General features: G+C 35.1%; 1 protein-coding gene across 5 annotated transcripts in view; it reads right to left on the reverse strand.

Moving 5' to 3' along the window:
• MTNR1A (melatonin receptor 1A) overlaps positions 1-20,093 on the reverse strand; it is a 71,722-nt gene that overhangs the window by 34,056 nt on the left and 17,573 nt on the right. Inside the window, exon 1 of one of the 5 annotated variants that reach the window (XM_009665889.2) lies at positions 3,011-3,041. The exons of the other annotated variants lie outside the window; for them this stretch is intronic. The gene's annotated coding sequence lies outside the window, so the exon portion shown is untranslated. Of the gene's footprint in view, positions 1-3,010; positions 3,042-20,093 lie in introns of those variants that run through there. 5 annotated transcript variants of the gene reach the window in all.

A 20,093-nucleotide genomic window follows, 5' to 3' on the forward strand; every position in this document is an offset into this window, starting at 1 on the left:
TTGCTATGATCATGGCATCCTTTTCTTTTTTTTTGCCCAGAATCTGGTTGCATCCTCTTCTTCTCACCTACCAAATGAGTGTCAAACAAAAAGTCCATATTATTCTTCACTTTTCAGTTCATCTTTTGTCACGTAGTAGAATTATCACAGCAACTCCACTCACTGTACTGTACCACTCAGGCAAGGGGTAACCAATTATGTTGAATAATTCCCCTTTGCACTGGTAGACACTTCTATTTATCTTTCCTTCCATTTACTCTATTCCTTGAATTTGTCAGTATGAAAAACAGATTAACTTTTATCTCTACCCTACACAGAGTATTCCTATGCCTTTTCCTGAAACCAGCCCACTGAAATTTTGTCAACTGAAGCAAAGAAAGCAAGGTAATAAGGTAGCAGTTTTCGCTGTAGCTTGGTCTTAGGTTTTAAAATGGGCCTCAGGGACGTGGATGCCCAGATCTTACTGAAGTTCAGTGGGAACCAGAAACCTGGTTTCCTTGTGCTTCTTTGGAAATCTCAGCCACATTTTTCAGCAGTAAAAACAGCAGGTCATCTAAAGCAGTCGTAACTGAAACAACCATAAGAACAGTTTGTAAAGTTGTAACAATTAGAAGGAATGAGCAAAGAAATGAGTAAGAATGTGACAGTTTGTGACTTTTAATACCTGGCTCTGAAAACACCATGCAGGTGACTGAACTTTTCTATAGTACCTAGAGAAAGGGAGCAGATAACTTCCCACTGCTCTGAACACTGTTCCATAATGTCATGTGCGTTTTAACATTGGAGACATTCCAAAGTCTGTGTAAGATGGTGTTTTGGTATAGCTTGAGGAGTGCACTTTCACACATCTGTTATGCCCCGTGTTCCCCCACGACTGTTATACACTGCTGCTTTATATCCCTATGTGGGATAGAACACCGTTGAACTCTCTAAAACATTGCTCGTTGCAAATGAACACTTGGAGTCTGTATAGGTCTAACGTATGCCCAGTTTCCTTTCTTACTTTTTTTTGGGGAAAAGCAGAACATATGGAGTATGCAGATCAAGAAAAAAAGCTGGGAACTCTTTGGGAGAAGATGAGCACAAACATGAAAGAATTCTGTGTGCTCATGAAAAATAAGATATGTTTCTTAGCAAAGATGAACTACCATCTCTGTGAATAAACTTGCACCTGTAAAAAGTTCATGAAAAATCCATCCACAGAAGGAGATGAAATGAACCAGCCACCATTACCTTAATAAAATTGTTACTATATTTAGGGGATTTTCAGCTTCTGTAAGGAGTATAAAATCAGACTCTATTACAGCTGACTGCTCAGTAAAGAATACTACTGTGAATCCAGTGTTGTCTCAGATTCTGAGTTCGAATTCAATGACTCAATAACATCATTACTACAGTATAATTAATCACTTTCTAGTAGAACTGGAAAATGTTTTAAAAATCCTATTTTAAGTAACTTCATTCTCATTATGAGAAGCAATGCATCAGATGGCACACATTATAGTTTCGTTTGTTTCTTAAGGCTCCAAAAGCATGGAACATTTTTCCCTCTAGTGTCTGGTAGTAGTAAATACAACTAGCTGAATGGGATTTTGATCAATTACAGTATTTTAATTAATTTATAAAGACCTTGTTTTAAGTTAAAAGCATGTTAAAATCTTACTTACACCTCATGGGTTATTTTGAAATTATTTCCTAATGAAGAACTAATATTAAGCCCAATTCTTATATTGAAATTATGGAAAGTTTTATTGTTGATGTCAATGGGCTTTAAATTCCTCATTAAAATGAGAAATTGGGGAAAAGAATTGGGGAAAAGACTTATATTTTCACAAATTTAAGATGAGTTAAGGTAACATCATATTACTGAGTCAGAAGTAATTACAGTAAATGTAGATTGGAACTCATATTGAAAATGTGGCTTTTTAGTAGGGTACGTTCTACACCTTTAGATGTATCAATATCATCTACACTATATAGCAATATTTTCTGGGAATCCTGAGAATGCCCAGCCTCTGTGTAACTTGCAGTCAGGACCTGATTTGCTCCATCTAAGCTTCTCTTTGTAGGATCTATAAACTTAACATAATGGAGCCATAGGTCAATATTGACACCTATTAGAGCAACTAAATTTAAGAGATCGATGAGCATTTCAGGGTGCTTACTATCTGTATCTGTCATATCTGAGCCTTGTATAGTCACTGGAGAAAAGCAGGCATGTAAACTAGGAACTTAGAATAAATGTTTTGCATATGGCATTTTCCTTTCTGTCTAGGGAGCTTTGGGGAGTAGATAGTGTGAACCATTAATTCCTGCCTTGAACGTCACAGGAGCGACCCGATTTTGTTGTAGGCTTCAGAGTATGCTCTCCAAATATGTCCTGTAAGTAATAAATATTATTAAAAAGAAATCAGACTAAATAATGATATGTTTCTAATCTTATGCATGAAACATATATTCCCAGAGAATATACCATCTATAATTTAATTAGCTTAAACTAAAAGCTACTGTGTTTAAATGATGCTTAGCTTGAATTTTGTTGCTTCTTGTCAGATCTGGTCAAAGGAGTCTGGGCTTGGAAAGTCTGTCCATTTTTTCCAGATACCACTGTAGTGAAATTTGTTGTATCTCTCTACAAATCTTAACTCAGAAACTAAATTTCTGTAACTTCTTTTCCAAAATAGCATTTATGGCAGTGTGCGGGTATTGTTTCTTCTGTTTATTTTTTCTTTTTTTCTAATAAAATGTCTTCTTTTCTTTTTCTTCATTAAAGATGTGATAGCTATCAAAGAGAATAAACTCTCTCTGTCTTACCCAGCCTACCCACCAGCTCATCTGTTTCGGGAAAGGGGAAAGGAAAAAAATTCATAGATCCTTCTACTCCTCACAGAATCACAGAATGGTTGAGGTTGGAAGGGACCTCTGGAGATCATCTAGTCCAACCCCCCTGCTCAAGCAGGGTCACCTAGAGCACATTTCCCAGGAATGTGTCCAGACGGCTTTTGAATACCTCCAGGGAAGGAGACTCCACAGCCTCTCTGGGCAGCCTGTTCCAGTGCTCAGTCACCCTCACAGTAAAGAAGTTTCTCCCCATGTGCAGACGGAAATTCCCGTGTTTCAGTTTGTGCCCGTTGCCTCTTGTCCTTTCACTGGGCACCACGGAGAAGAGTCTGGCCCCATCCTCTTGACACTTTTGCTTCCAATTGATAAGATCCCCCCTCAGTCTTCTCTTCTCCAGGCTGAACAGGCCCAGCTCTCTCAGCCTTTCCTCATGGGGAGATGCTCCAGTCCCCTCATCATCTTAGTAGCCCTTCACTGGACTTGTTGTTCCTCACTACTGCTTGTTCATTTGTTCACAGAACTTGTGTATCCATACACCATTTCTTCTCTTTTCCTGTTCTCAGGCTGATAAAGGGGAAAAGATAAAAGAAGGACCTTCTTTTGGTTATGCAGAAATGAACTGAAATTTAACTTCCAGGATTTATCTAAAACTCATGTTAGCACCTCTCAGGATTATAGTGCAAAGTTCCTGATGTTGGGTGTTTTCCTTAAACTCTTAACTAATAAAATCTCTGGCTGTAAGTAGCATCTTTCATTTTCAAAAGAATATAGAATAACAATGGAAATACCAGAAATCAAATAAAAAGTCTTAAGTGTTTTCAATTTCAAAGCATCTCATCATATTTAAGATGGGAAAAGTCCTTCTGTATACAAATAGACCTATGCTTTATAACACAAATAACTATTCATTTTAAGGTGCACCAAGGATAACAAAATTCCTAGTCACTGAATGTGAATCTCTCCCAGAATCCTAATCATACCTTTTATTCATCCACTATTTCCAATTCAATCGCAAGCCTGAACTTTGTCCCAGTCTTAGTTAGGTATTAGTTACAAACATTGCTGCTTTAAACCATCAATCTCTACTGTCATCACTTTTTGATCAGTTGTTTTCATCTTCTTGAAATAATTCCATGATTTTATTGAATTATCAGTAGTGTGAGTCACAGGTATGATTTTTCAAAATCACAAGTGTGATTTTTCAGTTTCCTAGCTAATAATATGCCCTGAAGTAAAAAAGAAGTTCCTAGAGGAAGCAAAATTCACATTACATTTTAGAAGTTCCTAGAGGAAGCAAAATTCACATTACATTTTCTCTTTTATTTTAATTCAAGCATAATGCATGAAGTTAGATAAAATGATCAAGACAATGTCTTTTACTTCAACTGCACCAAAGCAGGCAGAAATAAACCTTTGCTCTTTAAAGCATGTATTGCTAACAAGATTTTGCTGCCTAGATATATTTTAGGTGTAAGTACACGCATGCAAAAGCACATGCATGCATTTACACACGTCTTGAAGATATCTCTTTGCCCAAGAAAAAATAAATATAAAAAGCAAAAGTAAACAAATCTCATGTTTTTTCTTCAAAATCAGAAAAGATATAGCATATTTCCCATTTAGAATATTTACCTTCTATTTAATAGAGACAGAAAAGATTCATACGGTAAGTAATGATGAAATTCTCCCATATTCTCAGTTGGCATCAAATCAGAAGTGTATTGACAAATAAATACACTGTAAAATAAATAAAAATATTTGGAAATAATGCTTAAAGTCAAAGAGACTGACATGTGATAAATTCTTTAATCCTATTTAAAAAAAAAATAGTTTAAGTCCAGGCAATACAATATGCTATTGGAACAAAGTGGTTCTACTTCGTGTGAATAATTTACAAGAAAGTAATTAGTCAATTAAAAATGTAAAGTCTGCACTACAGAATAAGATTCTGCTTAGGTATGAGGTTTTATGGTAATGACTTGCTTAAAGAAACTTTTGTGAAATAATGGAAAATTAGAATAATAGAAGGCTGACATTCCAGGATCTTCTGTCTGCTTGGAGATGCCATTTGTTCACTGTAGTCACTGAAGAGAGTAGTCATTGGAAAGAACTTGATTGAATAATGTAAGAGCTGGGGGATCGGGGTGGAGGTCCCAAAATTATTCATATAGAAAAAACCAAATAAATAAAGGTCACAGATGGAAAAAGAAGAAGGAGAACCACAGTTCCTGTTCAGTTGCTGAAAAATAAAATGCATGGCCTACCAAAAATGCTGTCTATATGTTCACAAGTTATTGGAAAAAATCAATGGCACCTATATTCCTAAGTAATTCAGGCATTCTGTACATGTCATCCCATGTGCTTTCATCTCCTAGGCATTCATTTGCAAGTACACTCTCTTTCACAAGTAGACTGCAGTTTCATCATAACTGAAACTTTTTTTTAGTTTTACAGTCTGGTCTTGTCTTGAGTTTTTAAAATCTCTGCTGAACTAATCAGTTACTTGGCTGTTATTATACAATAAGTTTGGTGTGAGTTTCTAATGGGAAGTGCACATACACAAAACTGATGTAGTACTTGCCTGTGAAAGAAAGCAAGCTTTCCACACAGCCTTGTGCAAGCCAAGTTTCTTTTAAACTAACTGTGTGCTTAAAATCTGATTGTACACAGAAAGCAAAGCAGGGGAGGATCAGTTATATTACTTGCAAAAATATAAACAAATTTTAGGAGAAAATATGGATTGTTGACCTAAAGCTAACATACCAAACATATCTATGACACTCACAGTATTGCAGCATAAGATAAATGTACTAACCCTAAATGTACTTTTGTTACGCCTGTTAAGTATTTGGCCATGGAAGACTCAAACAAACTCAAATTTAATTGTGTGCTTATACCTCTAAAATGTATAGAGTGAAATATACTCTCCCTTCACATTCACATTAATAATATTAATTGCTTAAGATGCTGAAAGGGATGTGTATGAACCTGAGACATATCACCAATAATCTGTGGAAAGAGTCCTGTTTTTACTACAGTTAACACATTAACTGTTAGCAGCCCTTCTTTCTTTACACAGAAACAAAACAAAATAAAACAAGCACAACAGATACCTGTGGAAGACTGACTGAAAGGGGGAGTAATGGCTGGTACCTTTACCCTAGGTTTCTGCTAAGTATATCCAAACCATTGCTAAGCTATTTCAAAACTTCAGAATCATTTCAGAGACTGCAATCCCAGATTTAATTTCTCATGTAGAGCAAATGTGATAGAGAAAACAATCAAGGAAAAGTGCCACAAAATGAAAATTGAAAATCTACCTTCTTATACCCCACCAGTACCTTAAAGGCTTGTGTTAGCTCCATAGAATTTCAAGTAACAGCAACAGCAGTGGGAATTATAATTTTCCACATGAATGAACACAAGGATGTTAAAAACCAGCTAGATTATCAAGAAATGCATGCTTTTTCCTTCTTATTACACATCTGCTTTCACTCCTCTGCTCTTAAGTGTAGCAGAAAAAATCAGTATAAAATATGCCTATCATCTGTAGAGAGAAAAAGTTCATACTGTATATGAAGTAATAATTTATTTCATATTATTTGAAGGGAACATTTTCAAAAACAGTGATTTACGTAAAAATAATACTTACAATACATGTTTTGTAATCAGAAATACTTCATTTTAAAGAAGAAGATCTGAAAAGGCTTCATCTTGGACTCTAAAGTTTGCACACAGGATTCCAAAGACGAAAAATAAGTGAGAGTACCATATCATTTATTTTATTTTCTGATCATTTTTACAAAAAAATTAATGAGAAACCAATTCTGTGGCTTTTCTAAATTTCTGTCATATCTTCATTCTGCTTTATGAAGCAAACAATAATACTCTTCTGGAGATTTTTTTATTATTAAATTATTTTTCTCTATGAGAGTATCCTTCATTTAGTACTTTACTCTCTTCCTACTCTGTTTCTTATCTTTTTTTTTATAGGCCTTATGATTTCGTTGAGGAAGAAGGCCACATCTCCTTCCTTATTTTCTTTTTACCTATTTAGTTTTTTCTCCTCAACTCTGTATCCCTCTCTGAGGTCCACTTTCCAGCTTTATCTCCTCCAAACCTTTCCACTGGTTCTTATCCATAGAAGAAAAAGTGTTGAGAAGTCTTCTTTTACCAAATCAAACTCATCTCTTAACTTCAGTGCTCTTGTGACTATTCTTACATATTTAATATCATAGACAAAATATTTCTCTTTGAGACTTGCTTTTCCTTAGATATATGTGACTATAGTTTATTCTTCTCTTATTTCAATGATATTCCCTTTAGTGAATCACCTTTTTCCATCATTCCACTGATTTTGGATTTTCCATTTCTTACGTCCTCCTTGTCCTTCTAACTGGAGCTCACAGGTGGCTTAATGAACAAACATGTATTCTAATCAGCTCTACACTAACACCCATCATACCTTTCTTTTGTCTCTCAGTACCTCGGCTCTAACTCATATCTCTGACATCAGTTGCTCTGGTCAGTGATATCTTCATTAGCGTGTCCCATATTGCTGTATATTTAGTAGGAAAAACAAAATTTCCCATCTTTTCTATTAAACTCTTCACCTTGCCTCCTCTCTGTAATAATTGATAGGCCATCTTCTTGTGAGATAGGTAGTTATCCCACTAATAAAACTAATAAACAGAAAGAGTTACTAGTGGAGAGTAATGGAGCAAACAGGTGCCAGCTGTTTGCTTAATGAAAAAAAAGATGGCTCTCAGAAAAGTCATAATAGTTTCCATTATTAACCATCTGTATGACACTCATATGAAGCCCAGAAACATTGTGCAAAAGCATTATGGGGAATTCTCTCTCAGCTGATCAGCTTTCTTGTGGCATTTCCATTGATTTTGTAGAGGCCTGTTATATTGTACTCCTAACTGAGGTACCTAACAGCAGAAGACATGAATGACACTTCAAGAAAAAGAGCACCTATGATATAAGTGATAGATACAAGAAAATAAGAATGACAAATATTATCCATTCTAATTTAAAAAGCAGAGATGTTAGGAGTGTGAAGTTGAACAAAACAAAGTCAGTAAACAGAGCTGAAGATTAGATTTCTACACTGACGTTTAGAAAACATACTACTGAAACTTCAAAAGTTTGTAGCTGCCGAAGTTCTGTGGACTTTTTGCCCCCTAGTTCTTTAAAAGTCTACAAGACTGTATTTCCTCTGTTCAGGCAGTTGCATAAATATTTTCCGGCCTAACAATTTTTGTGGATGAGGATACACGTAGAAGAAAGATCTCCTACATATGGCAGAATATTTTATTATGGCTCTCCTATGAGGGGAACAAGAAAAGTTATACAGTTTTTAGAGCCATTTTATAACAAAACTTAATTACAGTTCTGAAGCTTGTTATCGTTTAAAAAGTCTAGCATTCCAGTACAAGGATGACATCAAATAGCTAGTTTTCAGTTAAAGAAGTTCTTGATGATCCTGACAGACATTCTTACAATAGTTTATCAAAAATGAAGAAATTATATTCCAAGAGAAGAAAGTTTAAATGTTCTGCAGCTATCTCAGAAAAATATTCTCCATGCACATCAAGTAATGTCTGCTACAGAACTTGCAAACTGAAAGATGCTGCATCATATTGTTTTTAGTGTCTTTTAATTACGATAATTGCCCTAGAGGGGAAAACGTTCCAGTGTTCAGTGCAATATCACCACAGATTTTTAATGTGGTACTACTCGCTGCCAAAATCACTGCTAATGGATTACTTTCAAAATCTTGAGATGCAAAAAAATCATCCTAGGCTTGGGAGAGCTGTAAAAATCTGACATTTGCTGAACCTTTGGCTAAATAAATCAAATACATTGCCTAAAATGGCTTTTTAACAAAATAGCTCAGAGTTTACTGTAGATGAATTAACAGGCAATTGGATGCAGAGGAAGTTCTTGGTAGACGGCAAGCTAATGAATTCTGACAGGTTGAATGGTGCAAAGATAATGGGCTGAACTGCCCACTGACTGTAAAGCAGAAGCTGATTAAGGTTAAGACTTTAGGAAAAGACCCCCACAAAATTGGATTGAAAGGAACAATGTATTTGATTTAGGGTTTGAACATTCAGCTTTTTTTCTGAATGTTATTAAATAGTCCAAATCAAGTATTTTTAATTTTATGCTGGTATCATGACTTGCAACGTAATTCATGATTGTTCTAATATTATCCTTCACTTCTCCCTTCCGCATATGAAGGGCCACACACATAATTTATTTCATCATCCTAATAAAGTCTTTGAAATAATTTCAGGTTCTATTATATGTAAGGACATCTTACTGCATTATTTGTTGGAAAAATTTTTCAAAAGGGGGTGCCTGAAATCAGATTGCAGAAAATGAAGCAAGACTACAATAACAGTAAGAGTTATCTACTAGTAAAAGTTATCTACCAAAGAACTGTTACACAATTTTTCTTATAGAAGAAAAATAGTGTCACTTTGTAGCTTTAAAATCATGGCTGATGACACTAGGACTTTATGTAAGGAAAACTGCAAGACATATGTGAAAAGGTTGCATGACTTTTATCAGGTCTTGAGTGAGCTAAAAATCCTTGGGACATATTAGGTAGAAAAGGAAGTTCTGCTTCTAGGGATATTCATCTGTTTAGCTTTTGCACAGATCTGATTAATTAAATGTCACAAAAATCCACAGTGGAAGAAACAACATTTATCAGCAGAATGAAAAGTAATTAAAGATATGTATGTTTATTTCCTTTGTTGTTCTCTGTTATATTTGAAATGTCATCAGCAAAAAGCAATCTGAACTGTTCTGGACAGTGACTTGTCTAATCTGCCAAGGCTGGATCCCTGCTATCACTACTCAGGTGTCAATAGACCAAGTCACTTTTCTCGGTCATCATTAAAAAGACTAAAAAAATTCCACATATCCAAACTAGAGAAAAAGAAACAGAATCCGAAGAGGAGAAGGTGAATTTGTCAAGATGTCAAACTTACTGAGCTTTCATAGTAGGTTCTGAAAGTTCTGATAGAGTTATGGATCATTAGCCTCAATAGGGTGCTGATACCAACTTTCAGAAAAAAAGCTTTTACAATTAAGAAGACAAAGCCTATTTTCAATGGACAGTTAGCACGTGTGGAACCTTCATGGTCAATGCTTAAGGTTCAGCTATACCTTACCTCTCTCAAATCACATATAAAAACAACTTCTCAGAAGGAATGTAACTGTATGAAACAGGCACTTTCTTTGTTTTCAATAATGCAAACCTATCACTAAGCATAAAAATATAACATAGTTTGAATATAAGGAAAGATTTCGTATTCCAAAACTATAAACACAAATGCTGACATTTTTTGTCCTAAACCTAAATAAGATGACTGACTCATGTGAATCAAATAACCTGCATAATTCATTTCTGCAGGATCCAACCTAGTTTTCTAATTGGCAAAACTCTTTTGAGAATTGTCTGAACATCTTAATGAATTCTTAAGTGAAAAATAAAGGGAAAGTGAACATTTCTCATTTCATTCTCTTTATTGGAAAATAATTACGTGTTTTTAATCTTGTATGAGACACAGAGATGTGAAAAAGATAAACCCATCAGAGATTGATAGTAATATTTTTAAGTTCTAGTCATCAATTCCACTTGACTTTAGAAGCAGAAAGCAAACAACACTTCTTGATGAGAATGAGAATAGTTACTGTATGCATAGATGCAAAGTCAGTTTTTACTCCACAAATTTTCTGCACAGAAAGAAGCAGATTATGAAAGATAACAATGGATTGACTCAGGAGATACCTTTTCAGGGTTACTTTAGTAGAGCTGATCCTGCGTTAGGTAGGACGAGGCAGACTGGATGACCTTTTGAAATCTGTCACATCCTTCCACAGCTGTTTGCTCTTACCCCTCTAGAATTCGATGTATCTAGTATGTTGAGAGCTATTAATATTTTATTCTGAGGGCACAGAAGACTAAGAAGTTGAAGGAAGGAAGAGTAGAACAGATCAAAATTTCCAAGTAGAAACAAAAATCCACAAATATTGTAAGTTCCTTAATTGTTTGCAATAAGGTCACGTTCTTGTGTCACATTCAGAATTCAGATGCCATTATAATGTAGTAGAAGTTCATTCTGCAGTCATTGCAGTCTGCCAGCATCAGACAACAATCAGTGTGACTCCAAATTGTTGAAAATACTGATGTGAGACATTTTTCCATTCTGGGTAATTGCACAATACAGCTGGAGTCTAAATAAAGACTTTCTGCTTAGTGCAAGTGTTAATGATACTCATTAAAAAATCATACATGTCAGACAGATTTCGGTTGCCAGTCCACAGGTAGTAACCCCTATCTCTCTTTTAAAGATAGATGACATTCTCTTAGGACAGCCATGCTCCTGGAAATAATTATAGGAGAAAAAATATGCAAAAATGCCATTATATTAAGAGATGTGACTAATGAAAGAAATCACTGGTTCAAAACAGTGAAGTCATTTATTTATTGGAAATGGTCAAATCTATCTTTTGCAAACCTTCCATTTGCCTTTGGAAACCAGAAAAACCCTGGCTACTTCATAACATCAATAAGAGCTCTCACAGGAGAAATAGTAAAAGATGGAGTAAAGCGTATAGTGAAGCTGTGGAATAAGATCACCTAGAAATTAATTTTAAAAGAGCAAAGACAAACCTCAGAAAATTTAGCATTCAAAGATTCTTCTGAACTTTAGATTACAGTTGATGTGCACAGCTTTGCCAATCAGTACTCAAAGGATAGCATCACAAACTTTATGTTGATGAAATGCAGCTGCCTCTATTAACATGACTTTTGTGATAAACCAAGCAGCTAAGGCTAAGCAAAAGATGAATGCAGTGTGTTGGAACTGATTTTGATTTTACATAAATCCATGGATTTGAGTGACTGGAACGTGGATATACCAGGCATGAAGATATAGTGACATAAGAAATACATCAGTTAGCATTGCTAAAAACATGTGTCTTAGGAACTTCATTTTGAATACTTTGTTTAGCAGAAAAAGAGTCAAGTCATTTGAGCAGAAAGTCAGCATCTGGATAAAAAAATAAAATACATTTGTCTCCTATTCTTAAGTGTAACCGGCACCAAAGCTATTTTTTTCTCCTAGATGGTTAATACATTAATCATGCTCTGCTTTTGCAGAGGTGTTACACTTAAGATGAAGACAGAACTGTCTGAAGTAACTGAAGTTATTCTTGGGACTTCTTGTAAAGTAAGTGACAGCATTCTGTGTGTCCTGCATATTTTCCACTCTCAAAAACATTTGAATTCTAAGTTGAATTGAGACAAGAGACAAAATGAAGCCAAAAAATTCTTTATAATATCTTCTAGTCCCAGGTTTTCTAATGGTGATATTTACAGCTGAGCGCCAGATCAGCAAAGCATTTAAGCACAAGATAGTTTCAGGGGTAAGCTTTGTCTGATTGGAGCATTCACATCCTTAAAATGTTCATATTGAAATGGAACTACACAAAAAGAACATTGTCTGAAAAAAACAAACAAGAAACCAAGGGTGACCACTTTCCCTCTTTTTCACTTGTACAAACAGGTCATGTAAAAAGGAAAAAAAGAAGACACTTCATCTGAGTCCCCAGTGAGGTGACTATATTTAAAAGAGAGCAGGAGCCAAGTTTCTAAAAAAAGTCTTCAGCAAAACATACAGACTTACTGACCTATCCAGATTTTCCTGAAATGGACAGAATGGACTATTCCCCAGTCAGTAGTACCCACAACTCATCTACCATGTCAGAGAGAGAAAAAGGTACTCACTAATAATTACAGGTCTTCCAAACTCCACATACACATAAAACAGTGCAGTAGGTACATACACCTTGCACCCTTCAACTGGAAAGCTTATCTCAAGAATATTGCTATAGAGTTCAAACATCCTGCTGTTCTCTCCAAACTGCAGCTGGGGTAGAGAGCCTGGTACTTGATTTCTACCCCCCAGTTCTTAACTGCAGAGTGCTAGCGTGTCAGGGACTTTTGTAAGGGGATGGGGAGAGTGTAAGTGAAAGCAGAGTCTGCATTTGGATAACATGCATTGCAAAGCTCCAGTTGCTGGTAAGCAACTTAGTTTTTTCTCTCTAGCACTACATTATACACATATCTCACTGCAGGTGGCTCAAAAAATAATAATAAAAATAATCCTGTCCACTCTATGCAGCTTACAGCTCTAAACAAAGAATGTCTAGAGGACTCTTTGGCCAAACCCAGTGTCCTTTCTGAAGCCTCTGCAGTAGTGTAAAGCACACTGAAAGTGGTAAGGAGTTTCAAATGACATTATATGCAAACACCTGAAATAAAGACCTTTTGAAGGCAGGCCACTCAACCTGCCTTCTAGCATCCCGTCAGATTCTGTTTTGGCTTGAATGAGCAGATGTCTTACTGAATAAGAAAATGCTATCGTCTCCTATGGCTTAAAATTGAAATTAAATAGGCAAATATCGTTACATGGGGGTGTGTAGGATCTGACTGTCACAGCTCTAGAAACTGAGAACATTTACCTCATTTAAGGATCGTTTATTTGATTTAAAACAGAATAAGGAGAAAACTACCAAACTCTGTGATAGCGCAGATGCTCTACTGTCACACAACAAAATGTGGGCAGCGCTAGTGCTATTAAAATCTACTGCAATTCAGTGTAAGAACTTAGCATACATGAATTCAATGGGGCAGATGGCTCTGGATTTTCATTCTGTGTATGAAATGATACACTGAAGTGAAAAGAACAGCTTGAGAAAATCAGCAAAAGTCCATTTGAAATTAGGTTTGAACACAGATCTACCAGTAGGAGCGCCCATGTTGCAAGGGTAGACAGGCCAAGCATCTGCAGCCAGAGCTATGTAGGTGTTAATTAAAAATGAAATGATTATTACAAGGCAATACAAAAATGTCATATAGGTAAATATATTTTATGTGTATATGCTATGCATTGAATATATATGTACATACACAAATATATACGTATGTATATGTATACAAAATGAGCTTTCAGTCTGCCTCATCTCTTAGCCAACTCTAATACAAGTTATAGCTGTGACACACACTTAGAAGGATTGATAAGCAGAGAATTTGAGAATACTGCTGTGATCAGACCTTAAATGCTAAATAATTGCATGGACCCAATTTGTAATTACTTGATTGCAATTCTTTTAATAGGGACCTCCATTTTTTGTGTGTGCACAGTATTTACTACACAGAAGTGCAATCCATGACTGGGGCAGTATAAATAAGCATGAAATTGGTACATTTTATTCCTATTGCTGTGTAATTACATTTCTGTCATCACAAACATAAGTCTCTGTTTCATCTTTTTTCTACAGTTTAGAAAGTAATATTTCAATTAGTAGATTAGGTTCGTGGAAATGAAAACAAAGGAGACTATTGGGATGTAATGCATGAAACTCATGTCTTCTGAGACTCAGGCCAGTGGGGCGAGAGAAGGCAAGTGTTATTTAGTGAGAGGATAACCTTACTCTAGTGAGCTTTTGTGTTTAGTGAATTTAGAAAATATTTCCAGTAACTGTCCACGAAGTGATGTGTTCTTACACAAGAATTCTTACAAATGTGTGCATAATCGCTTATAGTTGAATGAATTGCACATAGAAAAGTGCTCTTTTGAAATACTCATTTGAATAAATAACTCTTTCAAATGATCTTTCCTTTGTGCACTTGTAGCAAAATTCAGCCCTACTGAGATTACATATTTTGACCTTTCTTTTAGTAGACCATTTCTCATCCTGAACATCAGGCAGTCCTTTCACTGCTAATGCAGTTGGATAAGCCAGGAAACCACTGACACACTGTTGTAATAAGACACACAAACCAGTTGCCTCAGGGTAGAATTTACAGAAAGTCAGCTGCTCTTCAGTAACTGTCTCTTTGCAGGCCTTAAGTACCTGATCTTCCCAAAGGGGCTGCTATCTAGGATTCAGTCCTCAGGAAGGATAGACTGGGAAGCTTCACACTCACTCTTACTCTGGAATTAGGGATGAGCATTCTGAATGGACACAGCATTTTCACATGCAGTATCATTTAGAACCAGTAAAGAAATTCTGTGATTTCTCAAGGCAAATTTTAACTGCTGAAATTCTGTTTACACAAATGGAACTTAAAATCCAAAAATCAGATATCAAGGAACAGCCATTGGAGGATTGTTATTTCATTGGATGAAATAATACTCCAGATAGATAAGACAATAGTACAAATAATAATAATTATTAATAGTACTGAGCATTACTATTAATGTATCTTTCCACTGCCATACTGTTCATAATGTTCTGGTTGTTTTTATGAAATAGGATGTTTTATAGTATCACTTATAATGGATCACTACCAAATTATAGAAATATAAAAGCATACTCAGTGTTAGAACAAATGTTTGATTTGCCAACAAATCTTCAAAAAACTATTTTCTTTTACCTCAGATGTCTATTTTTTTAGGGGAAAAACACAGTATTAGATCAAATAAGATTATTCATTCTTTAATTCTCTTTTTGCATTCCATTACCATTCCTAAAGTACTACGGGTGTGTTTATAGGCTTTACCACTATCAGAATTGTTTGACTGACATATAGACTAAAAGAACAAGAGACTGTAAAATATTTTAAATAGCATTAGTCAACAATAAGGAGTAGTAATACTTTTCTGTGCCTTAGACTGCAAATTCAAAAGTATCAGTTAAAAATAAAGGTTATTTTTTGCATCAGTACAAACTAATTTTGTTATAAAACCTTAACTGATTAAAAATCGATTGTACGCTGTCTATTGTGTTAGTTGACACTTCCTGTTTACTTACACCCTTCAGCTATACAAGCAGAATTACAGAATTTATTCCTCATATGATGAAAGCTTTTAGTATAGGCTATGAATTTATAACTTGTGTCTTGTTGGCATATTCTCCAGCAGTAAAGGTTTTGTACTATATGCTTCAAGTTTTCAGTGTAGCATATATTGTCATGGTATTGAGAAGAGGCATTATTAAAATGGACTTTGCATCTTACCTCTTTTTAAACTAGTTCTGTTATTTGTAAATCTCTAATGAGCTTACAGCATTGTACATATGTTGTACATTTTGTGGGGCAAGAATTACTTTTTATTGCACATTATATGCAGTAACCTGTGTGCAATTATTATAAAAAGATATATAAAGTAGTGCAGAGCTATGTGAGTTAATTATGTTAGAAAAACAGTAATCAGTGATATTAAAAATTGTCTCTAAAAAGATTTATAACATTGTATTCACTAATTTCATGAAGCAATTGTTCTTATGGGCAACTGCATATTATATGCCTTGCTAAAGAATAGATTTCCACAAAACTGAACTTATCAGTAAGCAATTGCAACTGAAAAGTTTGGTTTAACACAGATGTGCATGTGTGTATGTCAAAAAAACATAGAGTAGTTCTAATCGTCTGAAATACAGAGACATAGCTGCACCCTGGAGTAGATAAGTTTGTTACTGCAGTCTTTATTGACTTAACTTTCAGTTTGATATAATCTAAATCAAGGACAGCTAACTTCCTCTGTGATTAAAGGAGATGTGAACTAAGACCAAGCAAAGATAAAAAAGGCTGAGGATGCTCTCTGATATTATTAAGAGGGCCTGTGTTTGAACACTAAAGCTTAAAAAGCTCATTAATCAGCTAGTTTATAACAGATATGTGTCATATTAAGTATACACACACAAAACCCCCCAAACCCAAGATTTTAATCCCTGGGCAGTTTGTTTGCATCTGCAAGCAGTTGATAACATATTTATGTTGCTGTGAAAGACTGTTTAGTAGTGACTCTGATACTTCATCTCCAAAGGAGACAAAGCTCTAGAAGTTGTTGGAGCAGGAACCAAAAGCAGTGTGATGTCAGCTAAATCGTTCCTGTGTCTGACTTCTGTCCAAATTCTGCCTTTTGTCTCTGTCAAAGATAAGAGACAAATGCTTCTTTTGGGGTTTAGGGGAGATCACAGAGTCCACCCTTTAATCAGGTTACTTTAGGAATTTCCATACAGTAATGCCATTCATTTGAAGATAAATGCTGGGGATATCCAGCTATAACACACAGAAACATATGGCATAAAACAGCAGACAATAGATATTCTAGGCTGCATGCTCTTCCCTGAGTCCTGTAAGGATTTCCTCTGAAATTATTTTGTTTAGGTCATTAAAAACTTTTGAACTGCAATATCTGGATCTGTGCATTGAAAACGTACCATCTGAACAAATGGTTGCAGAAGTCACAAGAGCAGCTAGATCAGCGTGAAAAAGAAGAGAGTTTCGGAAGTCTTCAGTGTTAGGGTCAGCACTGTTTACAAAATAGCAGCATACATTCCTGTCTCTGTTTTTGGACAGCCTTTCTTTGGCAAACACATACACTAAAACAAGGGAGCATCAGACATCATTTTTCCCCCTCATCACTCATTTTTCCCCTTCAACAGAATTTGGGGAAGAAACACACTCTCCTTCTTTGTGCACAAAGAACTTGTAGCTTACCCAGGATTAAAGCACTGTACTAAGTACTATTGGCAGTACTTGAAATTCCCCTGGCATTTGACACAGAGGAGCTAGTTCAGCTTCCTAGAAAACGTAAAAGCACAAAGAATAAGCTGAGGAGCAAGCAAACCACAGAATCAGTTGACCAGAATCTTGAGTAGATCTACAAAATAACTTTAGTGATTGATGTTTATTGAGCTTCCATTCTACACACTTGTCCTGCAAATGCAGATGTTGCAGACCCTTCTTTCAGCTTCTTAGCTCCAGAGGTGACTAAACTTAGCATGACGTAATTTTGTTGGTAGTAATCCACTTTTTACTTCTATCTACAATGTTTAATGCTAGTAGGGTCGACCAGCTTGATTTTGGCTCATAGCCAAACATGAAGATCCAGAAAGATTACATTGCTGGAAGACCATTGAGTTCTAGCATCCCCAGGATTGGTACTACAGGAAACAGCATGGAAAGGGACACCACCTTTTTTTTTTTTTAACTCACTAGCTTAGTGGTTAGGGAATTCAACAGCTGTAGATTCTATTGTGGTAAAAACGTTTTTCAATGTTGAGAGTTATCTTGTAATAAGTTTAGATCATATTCTGAATGATATAAATTAATTTACGTCTTGGTACAATTGGTTTGTATAAATGCAAGAAAAAAGTGAAATGTTAAGAGGAACTTCTTTCTTGAATATTTTAATATAGACTATATGCTTTGTGCAGGAAATTTATTGATTCAACTGAGAATTAGAACTGCTGACAAAATGTTTTTCAGAATTAAGTAGGAGGCTGTCAGATTATTTTAACATTGTGAATATTTCACGTTCTAGCTGAGATTTCATGAATAAAGAGTTAGCAGATAACAAGACATACATGAAAGAAAATTTCTGATTATTCCAAAATGTAGACAATTTAGAAAGATGTTTTGTGAATATACTCAAAAAACGGAAGTCAGAGTAATGCCTTCTATCAATTAAGTTTTGGATAAAGCTCATGAGAAGAAAGGTTTTCACTTCCTATATCTATGAGTTTGCCACTGAAGAGAAATTAAAAAAGGTAAGGTATAAATGAAAAACACAACTTTGGACTAGAAATAAGTGAGATTTTTCTTCTTATTTGCTAAAGGTTTATTTGGAATATAGACAGGATCAAATGCATTGTGTTAGTAGTAACTGCTGTGAGCTCTGCAGGGAAGATGATCAAAGACCATTAAAACTTTAGGCAGCTTTTCATGTAACTGAGCATGCTAAGCATGCATGCTTAGCAGCATTTTTCACATGGTGGAATATTATTTTAGGACTTAATATTCTGATTTTCTGTTTATTTCATGGTGTATTATTTCTAAACATTGTTTTGATCTATAGTTTTCCACATAACTTCTTTCTTGCTTATTTAAGAGATATTTCAGTCCAGTTAATGAATTAAGAATTGATATATCCTTGTTGACAATCTCTGAAATTCTAAAACTGTAAAAACTCATTTATACAAGTAGCCATTACGCACTGTTTACAGCGCATTTAAGTAAGGGTTAGAGGATCAAGCTGGGTATTTGTCCTTCTGATATAATTAAAGGATATTTGATTCCAGAATTCAGATACTTCGTTAGTCAACAGAATCTGTCCTATGATTCAGGAAACACTACCATAACAAAATAGAATTGTATATGAATATAAATTTGAATATTTATATAGATGTGCACACACACATATATATAAAGGGGGGGTTCTCACTTTGCTGATATTTACAATTTTGAATTGAATTTTGAAAATGAAGTAAAATCAGCTCACGACACAAAAAAGTAATTGATCAAAAAACTTAAGAATAAAAGGCTTTATTCAGCCTGAACTTAAAAGAGTTATATTGCTTCTCCCAATCTAGGTATGTCCTGTTATGCTTAATTCAAAGGGAAAGTAAAAAAAAAAAAACAGCAGAGGGACTACCCCCATGTTTTTCAGAAAATATCTGTTTATAGTTTAGCTCTATTAACAAATCTGAGAGTCAAAATAGCAGCTTGATACGTGGTTTGCTCGATGTCCCCCCAGCTTTGCCAATGAGGAACTGCAATTTTTTCAGGGAGAGGAATTTTTCTGGAGTATGATTGATTTGCTGTTGCTTTTATGAGAGAGAGACCATTTGGCTGCTAGTCCTAAACTGATATTATAATGTAAAAAGAATGTCAACTCTATGATGATTACTTCTAACTCAAAATCACTCTTGTCTGTTAAAATTAATATCAAGGTAATACACATAACAGTGTCAGCACAACAGAAACTTTTTAGATGGTTTTATTTGACAGCAGTTTATGTGGCAAAGACTATAATTATAGTAACAAGCATTACTAGCTTTTCTTGTAGTGATTTTAAAGCTGTGCCATGCCCTTATTCTGTGACAACTCTGTAGCTGTCAGTAGAATTTTCACACACACGTAGTGATACTTGGCTGGTATTTCAACTTGTTTACAAGAGCATAAACAACTTTGTGGGCTCATTGTACCCTAAAGGAGACCTGAACTTCTTACCATAAAGGTGTCCCTACACCTTTAAAAAGTCAATAACATTATTAGTCTTTTTTAAAGCATTCAGAGGAACAGGCTATTCAAAGGCAACTACAAGCTAAACCTACCTGATTGTCCCAATTAGATGTTCCAAAAAGTGAAAGAAGCCATATACACAAAGCAACTGAGTAACTCCATGTCATTTCTAGAACTGATTTACTGTTTC

This window comes from Struthio camelus, chromosome 4, assembly GCF_040807025.1.
Source record: "Struthio camelus isolate bStrCam1 chromosome 4, bStrCam1.hap1, whole genome shotgun sequence".
Taxonomy (NCBI): Eukaryota; Metazoa; Chordata; class Aves; order Struthioniformes; family Struthionidae; genus Struthio; species Struthio camelus.